General features: G+C 40.9%; 1 pseudogene; it reads right to left on the bottom strand.

Moving 5' to 3' along the window:
- Window positions 1–12,332: 12,332 nt before the first annotated feature.
- LOC150018828 (ubiquitin-conjugating enzyme E2 D2 pseudogene) lies at window positions 12,333–12,780 on the bottom strand (annotated as a pseudogene).

The following is a 12,780-nucleotide window of genomic DNA, read 5'->3' as shown; positions in this document are numbered from 1 at the left end:
GACTGCCATAACAGACTACTTCAAACTTGGTGTCTTAAACTACAGAAATTTATTCTTTCATAGTTCTGGAGGCTAAAAGTTCAAAGTCAAAGTATTGGTAAGTTTGGTTCCTTTTGGAGGCTCTGGGGGAGAATCTGTTCTCTCTCTTAGCTTCTGGTGGTTGCCACCAGTCCTTGGAGTTCCTTATCCTGTAGCTGTATAAATCTAATCTCTGCCATCCTCCTCAGATGCCATTCTCCCTCTATGTCTCTGTGTCCGAATTTCTCTCTTCTTCTAAGAACATCAGTCACTAGATTAGGGCTCACCCTAATCCAGCATAGCTTTATCCTACTTGATTACATCTTCAAAGACCCTACTTCCAAATAAAGTCACATTCACAGGTACCTGACTTAGGACTTAAACATATTTTTTGGAGGGGGCACAATTCAACTCATAACACCAAACATAACCACTATTCTGATTCCTATTATAATAGAGTAGTTTTATTTTTTTGAACTTCTTGAAATACATACAAATGAAAGCATAGTTCAGGCTTTTTTCTATCCATATACATCTGTGAGATTCATCCCATACTGTTTCACATATCAGTATTTTTTCCTTCCAATGCAATATAGTATTTCATTGTAGATATTTATATACTCAACTATTGATGGACATTTATGTGTTTTCCAGTTTCGGGATACTAGAATCTGTTTTTACTACAGAGCACTTCTAATACCAAATGTGTACGTTTTTCGTACCAATGACCAGTTCTAGCACTCTCCAGACACCCACTGGGTGTCCTACAATTTAATTCAATTCTGATACTAACTACCTGGGGTTAGATCCCACAGATTAATGACTCAGTCTTACAAGACTTTCCCCACTTCAGATGCCAATTGCAAGTCTGGGTCACCTGTACTTCTGACCAGCCAGCTATAAAGTCAGGGAGTGCCCATGATGCTCTCCTCAGGTTTTATAACTTACTAGAAGGTTGCACAAAACTCAGAAAAAGAGTTTATTTACTATTATTAATTTATTATAAAAGATAAAACTCAGGGACAGCCAAATAGAGGAGATGCATAGCGCAAGGTATAAAAGGTGGGTGGGCACAGAGCTTCCATGCCCTCTGGGTACACCACCCTCCAAGAACCTCTTGTGATCACCAACTGGAACCTCACTGCTCTAGTGTTTTTCCGGAGGTTCTATTATGGAGCTACAGTTGATTGAATCATTACCTATTGGCCATATACTAAATTTCTAGGTCCTCTCTCTTCCCTGGAAGTCAGAAGGTGAACCTAAGAGTTCCAACTCTCTAATCACGCTATTGGCTTCTCTAGCAACCAGATCCTATCTTCCAAGATTCATCACAGCATAAACTCAGATATGGTATAAATAACAAAAGATGTTTCTCTAATCCCATCACTCAGGAACTTTAAAGAGTTTGAGGAGCTCTCTGCTAGGAACTGAGACCAAATATGTATTTCTTATTATATCATTATGCTACATGGATATTATTGATAAAGATGTTATGAACATTCTTGTGTATGTCATTGATGCAAATATGTACTCATTTTCCCTTGGATATACACGAGAAGTGGGGTATACACATGTTTAGCTTTAGCAAGTATACAAGGGGGGGATCCCAAAAAACCCAGAACTTATTTATTAAAAATTGTGTTAACTTCAATTACCTCCAAAGTAATCTCCATTTGACGCAATACACCTATCAAGATGTTTTTTTTCCATTGCTCAAAACAGTTTTTGAATGTGTCAATTTTGATGCCTTTTAGCGCTTCTGCCATTTTTTGTATCACATTTTCTACATCAGCAAAGTGTTTCCTTTTGAGGACTTTTTTCATCCAGGGAAACAAAAAAGTCACTCAGGGTAAGATCTGGTATATAGAGAAGATGGGGAATGGGGATTATGCTGTTTTTGGTTAAAAACTACTGAACACTCAGCTTGATGTGGGCAGGTGCATTCCTAAATCACCCATCATGAAATGGGCAAACATGTTGAGTCTTCAAAAACAATTGACTGAAGCCAAATGCAGCCTCTTACAACAAAACCAGCTAGTACAGTCACAGATGGGTTCCTAGAATGTTACCGTAGCCTGGGAAACTTATCCTACAAGGGGCCTGCCCTCTAGAAGATAATTCCACATCATACAGGTTTCTAAAGTGGCTGTACTTATTCATATTCCCACCAGCAGTATATGAGAGTTGTAGTAGTTCTACATCCTCATCAATGTTTGGTATTGTTGTTTTAAAAAGTTAGTTCTGTTGGATCTGTAGTGGAATAGATTTTTTTTTTTATAATGTTTTTTATTGACTATATTGTTACAACAGTTCCAATTTTCTCCCCCCCTGTTCCCCTCCACCCAGCACCCCCCTCCCCCAGCAATCACCCCCAAGTCCATACCCCTGGTTCATAAACATTAACTATCCCCCCCCTCTCAAATATTAGGACCCTTTGTAATCTTGTAAAGGACAATGGGCGAAGGTCTCAAGCTCCTCTAGCTGCTTCAAGCTGGACATGGTCGTCGTCCTACCTACCCTTGGGTCCAGAAAACCCTAATAAGAGTGGGGGTGTGGAGGGGAGGGTGGCCTTCCCACATGGGGAAGGATCGTGCAGACTCCAGGTCAGTTGGCTGTCTCCAGTCAACAGCGTGCTTGGTTTAACAGGCTGGTGTCCTTGTTGTGTTCTGGGGGCAACAGATTTGGCGAAAAGGGTTAAAAGACATCATTCAATCCATAACTACTAGATGACAGAAGGCAGGGATTAATTTTTCAATGTTCCATATTAGGGAAAGAAAAAAAAAAAAAAGGCTTCTTTGTAAGAAGGTGTGCTAGGCACATCTCGCCTGTCCAAAACCCTTTTGCCCATTATACTTAGTTTGGGCTGAGGTAAATAGTTTAGGTTTTTCCCCCTCTCAGACCTCTGGGCCTTTTCTGTCCAAGCCATTAGGATAGAAAAGAGAAACCCGTTTTAAAGTGAAGTCCACAGACCACCCCGTTCTTCCCCAACCCAGCCATTTAGTTCAGCCAAACCGTTGAGTCTCAGGAGGCAGCGCTGCAGAGAGGATTAAGTGAGGCTTATGCATACAGATAATCACTCAGGTAATGCAATCATAGGCTTATGTCCTTTGAAAACAAAAAACACGTGTTAATTTATGTAACGTAACCCGCAAACAAGTCTCTAAATCTGGAGAAGAAACTTTTAAAATGGTTAGTTGCCCTGTTTTATACTCTACTACTGATCATTGTGATTTTCCTTGAATAATAATTTTTCTCCCTAAGGTTACCCTCCTTGTCTTTAAAGGGACTACATTAAGTCCATTTTTAATTTATCCTGTTCGTTTGCATAAACATAACAAGAGCAGCAAATGATCACTTATGATCTTTAGTTCTGCTTTGCTGGAACTTACCCAAGGAATATTTGGGGTGACCTTCAGTCTGTTCTTCAGGGCACAGAAGCTGTGCCACATATCTGGCATTCATCCTTGCCTGTACACACCTGTTTTTTCCAAGTCTTTCTGGTCTTTCCTTGTGCCTTAAGGTCCCTTCTAGCCATCTTTCAGGAAAACAACCTTCGTTCCTTCCCTGGAAAGATTGCTGTGGACCGCACAACCAACCATGGTACCAGGCCTTTTTATCTCACAGGCTTTTATTACCTTTGAAAGTCATTCCCAGTTCCTCAGGGCTTTCTGGTAACAATCTGAGCCCAAGTATGTTTCCTTTAGGCTTGACATTCCAGTCAAAGACTTGGTCAAAAAAAAAGAACCTCTGTTGACAACTGGTCTTATTAGTTCTATGCAAAGGAACTTATGTCATTACTTACTTGTTTAGAATGCCAAACTCTGGAGGGATCAAATAGGGAGAAAAATATACAATGTGAAGGAAAATCTTTGTCCTAATATTCACTGAACTGGCATTTCCATTCTTCATATTTTCATTTTTCCCCCACTAAGAAATTTTGGTTTGTTTTTCCATTACAGTTGTCTCACTTTTTTAGCCCTCTTGTTTCCCTGCACCCTGTCCCTCCCCTCCCCCACATTTAGTCCCCACTCAGTTGCACCTGTCTGTGGGTCATTCATATATATATATATTTTTTAACTTGACCCATCCCCTTACACCTTTTTTTTCCTCCCCCCCGCCCCCCTTGTTACTGTTAGTCTACTTCTTGTTTACATACCTCTGGTTCAATTTTGCTCATTTGTTTGTGTTGTTCATTAGTTTCCTGTAATAGGTGACAGCATAAGGTATTTTTCTTTTGTTGCCTGGCTTATTTCACTAAGCATAATTTTCTCTAGTTCCATCCATGTTGTTGCAAATGGTAGAAGTTCCTTCTTTCTTTCTGCTACATAGAATTCCATTGTGTAAATGTACCACAGTTTTTTGATCCACTCATCTACAGATGGGCATTTAGGTTGTTTCCAGCACTTGGCTATTGTAAATAGTGCTGCTATGAACATTGGAGTGCATAGGTTCTTTTGAATTGGTGTTTCGGGATTTTTTGGATATAATCCTAGCAATGGAATTGCTGGTTCAAAAGGCAGTTCCATTTTTAGTTTTTTAAGGAAATTCCAAACTGTTTTCCACAGTGGCTGCACCAATCTGCATTCCCACCAGCAATGCACCAGGGTTCCCGTTTCTCCGCATCCTCTCCAGCACAAGTTGTTTGTTGATTTGTTGATGATTGCCATTTTGACTGGTGTGAGGTGGTATCTCATTGTGGTTTTAATTTGCATCTCTCTGATGGCTAGTGATGTTGAGCATACTTTCATATGTCTATGGGCCCTCTGTATGTCTTCTTTGGAGAAGTGTTTGTTCAGGTCCTTTGCCCATTTTTTAATTGGGTTGTCTGTCTTCTTGGTGTTGAGTCGTATGAGTTCTTTATATATTTTGGAGATCAATCCCTTGTCTGAGATGTCATTGGCGAATATATTTTCCCATATGGTTGGTTTCCTTTGCATCTTGCTGATGTTTTCTTTAGCTGAGCAGAAACTTTTTAGTTTGATGTAGTCCCATTTGTTTATTCTTTCCTTTATTTCCCTTGCCTTAGGAGATATATCAGTGAAAATGTTGCTACGTGGGATATCTGAAATTTTCCTGCCTATTTTTTCCTCTAGGACTTTTATGGTGTCACGGCTTACATTTAAGTCTTTGATCCATTTTGAGTTTATTCTGGTGTATGGTGTGAGCTGGTGGTCTAGTTTCGTTTTTTTGCATGTCCCTGTCCAGTTCTCCCAACACCATTTGTTGAAGAGGCTCTTTTCACTCCATTTGATGTTCTTTCCCCCTTTGTCAAATATTAGTTGACCATATGAACCTGGGCTTATTTCTGGGCTCTCTATTCTGTTCCATTGATCTATATGTCTGTTTTTATGCCAGTACCAGACTGTTTTGATTACCGTGGCCTTGTAGTATAGTTTGATATCGGGTATTGTGATTCCTCCTACTGTGTTCTGCCTCAAAATTGCTGTGGCTATTCGGGCTCTTTTTTGGTTCCATATAAATTTTTGAAGTATTTGTTCTAGGTCTGTGAGATATGTTGCTGGTATTTTAATAGGGATTGCATTGAATCTATAAATTGCTTTGGGTAGTATGGACATTTTAATGATGTTGATTCTTCCCATCCATGAGCATGGTATACGCTTCCATTTATTTGTATCTTCTTTAATTTCTTTCTTCAGTGTTATGTAGTTTTCTGTGTACAGGTCTTTTACCTCTTTGGTTAAGTTTATTCCTAGGTATTTTATTTTTCTTGTTGCTATGGTAAATGGGATTTTTCTTTCAGTTTCTATCTCTGAGTTTTTATTGTTGGTGTATAAAAATGCCTTCGATTTCTTAATATTGACTTTGTATCCTGCTATTTTGCCGAATTCACTTATTAGATTGGGTAGTTTTTTTGTGGAGTCTAAAGGATTTTCTATGTACACTATCATGTCATCTGCAAATAATGACAGTTTTACTTCCTCTTTTCCAATTTGGATACCTTTTATTTCTCTTTCTTGTCTGATTGCTGTGGCTAGAACTTCCAGGACTATGTTGAATAGGAGTGGAGAGAGCGGACATCCTTGTCTTGTTCCTGATCTCAGGGGGAATGCTCTCAGTTTTTGCCCATTGAGTATGATGTTGGCTTCAGGTTTCTCATATATGGCCTTTATTATGTTGAGGTATGCTCCCTCTATTCCCATTTTGCTGAGAGTTTTTATCATAAATGGGTGTTGTACTTTATCAAATGCTTTTTCCGCATCTATTGATATGATCATGTGGTTTTTGTCTTTCATTTTGTTTATGTGGTGTATCACGTTTATTGGTTTGCGAATATTAAACCATCCTTGCATCCCTGGGATGAATCCTACTTGATCGTGGTGTATGATCTTTCTAATGTGTTGCTGGATCCGGTTTGCCAATATTTTGTTGAGGATTTTAGCATCTATGTTCATCAGCGATATTGGTCTGTAGTTTTCTTTCTTTGTTGTGTCTTGACCTGGTTTTGGAATTAGGGTTATACTGGCTTCATAGAACGAGTTTGGGAGTCTTCCCTCTTCTTGTATCTTTTGGAATAGTCTGAGGAGGATAGGAGTTAGTTCTTTTCTAAATGTTTTGTAGAATTCACTTGTGAAGCCATCTGGTCCTGGGCTTTTGTGTGCTGGGAGTTTTTTGATTACTGCTTCAATTTCGCTAGCTGTTATTGGTCTATTCAGACTTTCTGCTTCTTCTTGATTCAGTTTGGGCAGACTATAGTTTTCCAGGAATCTGTCCATTTCCTCTAGGTTGTCAAATTTCTTGCCATACAGTTGTTCGTAATAATTTCTTATAATTCTTTGTATTTCTGCGGTATCAGTTGTGATTTCTCCTCTTTCATTTCTGATTTTATTTATTTGGGTTCTCTCTCTTTTTTTCTTGATGAGCCTGGCTAAAGGCTTGTCAATTTTGTTTATCTTTTCAAAGAACCAGCTCCTACTCTTGTTGATCTTTTGAATTGTTACTTTAGACTCTATGTCATTTAATTCTGCTCTGATCTTGATGATTTCCTTCCTTCTACTTGATCGGGGTTTTGCTTGTTGTTCTTCCTCTAGTTCTTGTAGCTGTAGGGTTAAATTTTTTATTAGAGATTCTTCTAGCTTTTTTAGGTAGGCTTGTATTGCTATGAACTTTCCTCTTAAGACTGCTTTCGCTGTATCCCATAGGTTTTGGGTTGTTGTGTGTTCATTATCATTGGTTTCCAGGAACTTTTTGATTTCTTCCTTGATGTCATTGTTAACCCATTCATTATTTAATAGCATGTTATTCATTCTCCATGAGTTTGAATGTTTTTGAGTTTTTTCCTTGAGGTTGATTTCCAATTTTAAGGCATTGTGATCTGAGAAGATGCTTGATATAATTTCAATTTTCTTGAATTTATTGAGGCTTGTTTTGTGTCCTACCATGTGGTCTATCTTTGAAAATGTTCCATGTGCACTTGAGAAATATGTATATTTTGTTTCTTTGGGGTGTAAACTTCTATATATATCGACTAAGTCCATTTGATCTAAAGTGTTGTTCAGTGCCTCAATATCTTTGGTGTTTCTTTGCTTTGAAGATCTGTCCATTGTTGACAATGGGGTGTTAAAGTCCCCTACGATGAGTGTGTTGCTGCCTATATCTTTCTTGGAGTCTTTCAAAATTTTCCTTACATATTTGGGTGCTCCTAAGTTGGGTGCATATATATTTATAAGGGTTATATCTTCTTGATGGATTTTTCCCTTAAGTATTATGAAATGCCCTTCTTTGTCTCTTTTTATGGACTTTGCTGTGAAATCTGTTTTGTCTGATATAAGTATTGCTACCCCGGCTTTTTTTTAATGTCCATTTGCTTGGAATACATTTTTCCATCCCTTTACTTTCAGTCTGTGTAGATCTTTTGTTCTAAGGTGGGTCTCTTGTAGACAGCATATATGTGGGTCATTCTTTCTAATCCATTCAGCTACCCTATGTCTTTTAATTGGAGCGTTTAATCCATTTACGTTTAAGGTTATTACTGATAAGAACTTATTCATTGTCATTTTCCCCCTTTGTACTCGTGTTCTTCTCTGTTTCTCTCTGTTTCTTTATCTTTTTAGAGCAGACCCTTTAGCATCTCTTGCATTGCTGGTTTGGTGGAGATGTATTCTTTTAGTCTTCCTTTGTCTGAGAAACTCCTTATTTCGCCTTCCATTTTGAAAGAGAGCCTTGCTGGGTAGAGTATTCTTGGTTTGTAGGCCTTTGTTTTTCATTGCTTGGAATATTTTTTGCCATTCCCTTCTTGCTTGTAGTGTTTCTGCTGAGAAATCTGAGGATAGCCTTATTGGAGCTCCCTTGTATGTTATTAGTTGTTTCCCTCTTGCTGCTTTTAGGATTCTCTCTTTGTCTTTGGATGTTGCCATTTTTATTATGATGTGTCTTGAGGTGGGCCTGTTGGGGTTCATCTTCATTGGGACCCTCTGTGCCTCCTGGATTTGCGTGACTCTTTCTCTCCTCATGTGAGGGAAGTTTTCTGTCATTAGTTTTTCAAAGAGGTTTTCTATCCCTTGCTCTTCTTCTTCTCCTTCTGGAATTCCAATGATACGGATATTGTTACGTTTCATGTTGTCCTGCAGCTGTCTTAGAACCTCTTCAGTCTTGTTCAGTCTTTTTTCATTTTGTTGCATTGTCTGGGAGTTTTTGTGTACGTTGTCCTCCAGCTCGCTGATCCGATCTTCTGCTTCCTCTAGCCTGCTTTTAATTCCTTCTACTGTGTTCTTCAATTCAGAGATTGTATTCTTCATTTCCTCCTGGCTCTTATTGATAGCTTCCATGTCCTTTTTGATGCTGGTATAATTCTCAGTAAGTTCCTTATAGTTCTTCTGGAGTTCACTGTAGTTTTTCTGGAGTTCTTTGTAGTTTCCGCTGAGCTCATTTAGCTTCTCCATAATCCATGTTTTAAATTCTGTATCTGATATTTTGCTCCCCTCTATTTCATTTAGCACTCTTTCTGGGGATTCTACCTTTCCTTTTGATGGGGGGTTGTTTCTCTGTCTCCCCATTTTTGTGATTCCTTTTGTTTGTTGGTGCTTCTTAGAATGATCAGTTCTTCCTGGATCTGCCTCTGGTAGCGTCAGATCATGTACCAGACTGGCCCTAGGCAGCCTGTTGGAGACTTCCAGGGATCTACTGCCTTTGTCTCTCTTCTTTAGTTGTTACTATACTCAATCTGTGATCAGCCGTCAGGCTTAAGGACCGTGGGTGTGGCAACTTAATTCCTGTAGGCAGGGCTTTTATTTCCCCTTAGTATGACACCACTTGGAGGGGGATGGTCTGTCTGCTGTACTGGGGCTGAGTCAGCACTGGCTGGTCCTGGGAGTAAGTGTAGCTTCCACTTACTCCTCCGCCCTCCTGGATTTCCGTCTGTGTTGTCCTTGATGATATTTCTTTAATCTGTCTGGTTGTATTTCAGCTACTTTTTGGTGGATCTTTTTCTCTGGTTAGTTAATTGAGAGTCACTCTGCCCACCTTGTCTTGAGTTCTTTTGTGAAGGTGCTGCTAAAACATAATTATACAACCCAAGCAAGAAACCCACACCCTCCAATGTCTCCCCCAAATACAATCCCACTATAGGCTGCCAATGAGCCCGTGTTAATATACTTGTGGAGATACTGGGACTCTTATTTCGTAGGAGAAACAGAAAGGAGTTGTTTTAAATGAAGGAAGGGTAATTTTTGAGCTGGAAGTTGATAGAGTATTAATATTAGCAATTGGGATCAAGGTTATGTAAGAGAGCAATTAACACTTACACTGTCTGTTTGAAAATGAGGGGAGGGTTACAGTGTGGAGAGAGAAAGTGGAAGTGTATAGTATTAGGATTATATAATCGGTATATACTATATGATTAGCGTGGGAGGTAGGGTAGACACAACAGACATCCAGGTAGACAGACAGCCAGAAATTGAAGGAGAGGGCTGGGGAGGTTAGAAGGTAGGAAATAGATTGAGAGAGAATTTTTTAAGGCTAAAAATACAGAGTAGAAAATAGCAAGACAGGAAGGGAGAGAGGAAAGAGAGAGAGAAAGTAGAGAAGAGAAGGGTAGGAGAGAGAACAAAAGAAGAAGGGGAGGTAGAAGAGAGGGGACTGGATTAAAATTCTTTTTTTAAATTATATGTTATAAAAAAGATTAGGAGATTAAAACATGATATAAAGTTGCAAGATAGAGAGAAAAGGTGAGTATAGAGAGAGAGGAATAGGAGATAGGAAAGCAAGAGGATTTGGGAGGAAAAGAGCTCAGAGGAGGGAAGGAAATCAGGAGGAAGAGGAGATATTAGGGAGGGGAGGATTGAAATTGAAGAGTTGGCAAAAGATAGGATGAAGGAGAGAAATACAAGAGGTAGGGAAAGAAGTGGGGGGGTGGGGTAGAAAAAGAGAAGGGGTAAGAATGGGAGAGTAAAGGGAGAGGGGGATAGATTAGAATTATAATTTGAATATTAAGAGATTAGAATATAAAGTGTAATAGGGAGAGAGAGAGATTATGTATAGGGAGAGAAGGAAAATAAGGACAAGAGATGAAAGAAAAATGAATGTAAACTGAAGGGGGACAAAATAAAGAAAGAAATTTAATAAAGTTGAAGGTGCGTAGCGCAGAGAAAGGAGAGGGTGATAAAGGGAGAGAACTTAAAATTATAAAATTAACTGAGAATAGGATGCAGGGGAGAATGCTAAGGGGAGAGAAGGGAGGGAAGGGGAGGGGAGAAAAGGAGTGAGAATAAGAAGGGACTGACGGTAGGGGTAGTTAGAGAGAGAGTGAGAGATAAAAGAATGAGGATTTTAACTCAATTCAACTTTTATGCACAGTCTCTGGGTATTTTTGGTTTGTTTGTTTTTTGGTTTTTCCTTGCTTCCTTCCTGAGTCTGCTCCTATTCAAAATTCTATGAGTTTCAAATCTTTTCTGGTTGGTTGGCTGGCTGTGGGAGGGTTCTGCTTGATTCTGGGGTTGCTAGTCTTTTTTTCGTGGGCCTACCGCCGCTCTGCTGTGAGCTGCCTTTAGTAGTCCCCTCCTGAGGCACCCTCAGCCCTCCTCAGGCTTGTCCAGCTACTCCTTCCCTCTGTCGGTCCAGCCTGTGCCTGCCAGCAATCCCCGCCCCGCCTCCAGTCCTGTCTCTATTCCCAGGCTACAGCTTCTGCTCTCTTCCCTGTCTATATGCCTGCGCACCCTACCTCTCTCCCTGTCTCAAGATCGTCCTTTTGTTCTGCAGGACTCTGGCACAGTCGGTCAAAGTGCCGGGCCCAGTGGCCCTTTCCTGCCCAGGGCCTCTCCCCTAGTCTGGAGCTCTGCAGTGGCTTTCCTGTGTGTGCTCTTCTCCTTGCCCCAAAACTTTCTCTATTCCGAGCTACCGCTTCCGCTGGCTTCCCTGTCTATCGGCCTGCGCGCTCTATCTTTCTTCCCGCCACAGCACCGTCCCTTTGTTCTGTGGGACTCTAGTGTGGTCGGTCAGCGCAGCACTCTCCTTCCCCGGAGCTCTCTGCCGTCTGGAGCTCCGCAGCAGCCCTTCCCTGCGGGCCCTTCTCCTTGCCCTAAAACCGTCTCCCCTCCAGAACCTCCGCCTCTGCTCTCTTCCCTACTTACACACCCTGCACGTCCTATTTCTCTCTTAGCCCCAAACCTGCCTTTTGTTCTGTGGGATTCTAGCGTGACTAAAGAGCAAACACTGATTTCAAGAACACAGTTCTCCCCGGTCCGGATTTCCACAGCAGCTTTTCAGTGCGGCCCCTCTCTTTGCCCCAAAACTGCTCCTTTGTTCTGTAGGGCCCTAGCGCAAGTGCTGGGCGCGCCCGGAATGCCGAGCTTTCGGTTGGAGGTTGCAGCTGAGGATGTTTCTCTCTAGACTCAGATCACAGTTTCTCCCAGTCCTGGTTGTTCACTGTTCTCTCCCTCCTCTGGCTTTTTCGGCCAAATCCTCTCCCTAACTCCCTACAAGAATTCACTCCCGGCTAGTGAGCTCTCCGGCTTGATACTGCAAACGCACGGAGTCTCAGAATGACTCAGCCTGCAGTTTGTGATAAACCCCTCCACCCCCCTCCACGCTGCTCCCACGATCTCCTCCCCGTTCACGTTATCAGATATTCCCACTCACTCAGTCATTCCTCCCCGAGTTTGTTCCTCCTGGATTGTCTCCTTAACAGGAGCGAGCTGAGAACACTGCTCCTACTCCGTGGCCATCTTGGTCCCCCTCTGTAGTGGAATAGATTTGCATTTCCCTAATGAATAATGATGGTATTTTATATTTGTAAGTGTTTTATTTTATTTTCTCAGAGTTCCCCTACCTTTATTTGTAGAGGTTATCCAATGATTTAATTACATCGCATACTTCTGAGTCCATTCTCAAGCTATTCTGTTGTACTTTTCTCTGTTTTGTAGATCTGAGCAATCTCAGGCACTAAGGGATCATCTGGATTAAGATCACACAACAGAGAACAGATGGACAAGAGTACTTTTGAAATAGTTAATGCTGGAGACCACTGTGACCATAGAATATCAAGACAAATGCTGCCATTACTGTTAATATTTGGATGATAAATTCTTGTTGTAAATGCAACCTTAGGTAGTTTGAAGGGGTAATCTGTTGGGAAATGAATTGTCAAGAAAAATACTCCACCCTGATAGGGACTGTCATTTGGCCCCATTATTGTAGCTTGCCAATGGAACATGTCATCTCCAACAGGACCTGCTGAACACTGTGCTGGGGGGTCCCATGCCAGGTCATTCAATTCCTTGTGGCTTCTCTTTAGAGCCATCGTGGGAA

This window comes from Furipterus horrens, unplaced genomic scaffold (genome assembly GCF_987537825.1).
Source record: "Furipterus horrens unplaced genomic scaffold, mFurHor1.1.pri manual_scaffold_2, whole genome shotgun sequence".
NCBI classification, from domain to species: Eukaryota; Metazoa; Chordata; class Mammalia; order Chiroptera; family Furipteridae; genus Furipterus; species Furipterus horrens.
This window is presented reverse-complemented; position numbering and strand designations above follow the sequence as displayed.